Below are 2,840 nucleotides of genomic sequence, written 5' to 3' on the forward strand. Positions count from 1 at the left end.
TAGGGTTTTCCGAGGAGGTTACAAGGAAAATGGATGAAGGGATGGCAGTGGATGTTGTATACATGGACTTCAGTAAGGCATTGACAAGGTCACGCACAGGAGCTTAGTTAGAAAGATTCAGTCACTAGGTATTCATGGAGAGGTACTGAATTGGATTAGACATTGACTGAATGGAAGAAGCCAGAGAGTGGTAGTGGAGGATTGCTACTCTGAGTGGAGGCCTGTGACTATGGTGTGCCACAGTGATCAGTGCTGGGTCCATTGTTATTTGTCATCTATATCAATGATCAGGATGGTAATGTGGCAAATTGGATCAGCAAATTTGCAGATGATATAAAGATTGGAAGTGTTGTGGACAGTTAGGGAGGTTTTCAAAGCTTGCAGAAGGATTTGGACCAGTTGAATGAATGGGCTGAAAAATGACAGATGTAGTTTAATGCGGACAAGTGTGAGGTATTGCACTTCGGAACGTCAAACCAAGGCAGAACATACAAGCTAAATGCTAGGACACTGAGGAGTGCAGTAGAACAGAAGGATCTGAGAGTACAGCTACATAATTCCCTGAAAGTGTCTTTCAGGTAGGTAGGGTTGTAAAGAAATATTTTGGTACTTTGGCCTTTATAAATCAAAGTATTGAGTATAAGAGTTGGAATGTAATGGTGAGGTTGTACAAGACATTGGTGAGACCGAATCTGTAGTATTGGGTGCAGTTTTGGTCACCTAATTACAGGAAGAATATTAATAAGGTTGAAAGAGTGCTGAGAGGTTTACAAGGATGTTGCCGGGTATATGGATGAGAGGGGATTAGAGGGATGTGACCCATGTGCATGTCAGTGGGACTAGGCAGAAAACTGGTTCGGCACGGCCAAGAAGGACCAAAAGGCCTTTTTCTGTGCTGTAATGTTCTATGGTTCTATCTGGTTGTCTCTGAGACAGGTTTTATTTAAACAAACTCCAATGTGCTTCGTAGTCGCCCTGGATTATTACGTAAAATAACAAAACTGAGTTACAGAGAAAGGTTTATTCCCTGGAGCATAGGAGAATGAGGCGTGATTTGATAGAGGTGTATACAATTATCATGGGTATAGATAGAGTGAATGCATGCAGGCTTTTTTTTCCACTGAGGCTAGGGGAGAGAAAAATAAAACAGAGGTCATGGTTTAAGGGTGAAGGGGGAAAAGTTTAAAGGGGGGCTTCTTCATCTGGAAAGTGGCGGGAGTGTGGAATGAGCTACCAGATGAAGTAGTGAATGCGGGCTTACTTTTGACATTTAAGAAAAACGCGGAAAATATGGATGAGAGGGGATTAGAGGGATGTGACCCATGTGCATGTCAGTGGGACTAGGCAGAAAAATGGTTCGGCACGGCCAAGAAGGACCAAAAGGCCTCTTTCTGTGCTGTAATGTTCTATGGTTCTATCTGGCTGTCTCTGAGACAGGTTATATCTAAACAAACTCCAATGGGCTTCGTAGTCGCCCTGGATTATTACGTATAATAACAAATAATATTGATATTATCATTATTCTTTCACTTGACTTCACACAGTTTGTTATGTTACACATATCGAGTGTTTTGGCCGTCCTGTCAGTGCGGTCCTTCACGGATTTTATTCTTTCTTTGGTGCCCGCGGGAAAGTGAATCCCATTGTGCATAGTGATATCTGTATATAGATAAGCTATGATGCGAAATTTACTTTCTGCTCTGAATTTTGAACCAATTGGGCCGAAGGCTATTTTCCGTGCTGTGCGATTTAAAACATCTCCATTGCAAAACAAGGAAGGGTGGCCTGTTAAACCACAAAAAGTGAATATAATCCGGTCCGGAAAGATTAATCTGATTTTCCCAAATCCAGAAAGGTGTTAAACGCACGTTACTGAGCTCCACGGCAGATATACGCTTAAGAACGACGATGCAAAATGCCGTTTCAATGTAGAGTCCAACAATATGTCTGAATGGCCCCGTTGTCAATCTGTCCAAACAACAGCCACGGCTGAGATGGTTACTCAGACACTCTTCAACAAGACCTCTTTCTCATAAAACTCCACAGCCTGAATCCCATGTAATGTGACCCGTAGTTCTGCTCTCGGTTGTGAGTAAAACAAAATCTTAATCTTAGTTGCTTTTTTCTCATACTTCCAAACAGACCATGCCTTGATCGCTGCAGTAAAATTACAGTGATTGCATTTTAAAAACATCACGTGAAAAACAGTGTATTTGTCAGGAGTGGTGTTCGAACCCACGCCTCCATTTGGAGATCAGAATACTCGCGTAAACTAGGACGCGTTTGTCCCGCCTTAAGTCTGGCGCCTTAGCACTCAGCCACCCTGACCGCCCTGCATTACTGTCTCCGCATGCGAGATAAATAGCTGTACTTCGGAATAGTGGGAATGACTGTTTTGATGAGAGAGTATACATACAAACATACACTATATCTTGGGATTTTAAATGAATATGGACGTGATGCATTTTCTCAGTTTGCCGAACATGTGCGAAATTAGAGCGTACAACATCACAGCACTGGAATTGTGCTGCACCCCGTTCAGGCCATCCTCCAGAGAAAGGATGACGAGGTTTCGGAGAGTGTGCATAAAAGCATCTCCAAGATGCGACCTGATTTAGACGGTTTGTCTAAATTTTAACGAAAATTTGTACAAGCTTTTAGTTTTTCTCTGGAGCATCGGAGGTGAGGGGGAATGTGATAGAGGGTTCTTAGATTTTGAGGCATAGATAATGGTATAGCATGCAGAAGTTATCTCCATTGCAGGGTTTACATGTTCTAAAACGATCCACTCTTAGGGCATACAATTCAACTAAGAGGGAATCGTTTTAAAGAAGATGTGC

This window comes from Hypanus sabinus, unplaced genomic scaffold (assembly GCF_030144855.1).
Source record: "Hypanus sabinus isolate sHypSab1 unplaced genomic scaffold, sHypSab1.hap1 scaffold_1636, whole genome shotgun sequence".
NCBI classification, from domain to species: domain Eukaryota; kingdom Metazoa; phylum Chordata; class Chondrichthyes; order Myliobatiformes; family Dasyatidae; genus Hypanus; species Hypanus sabinus.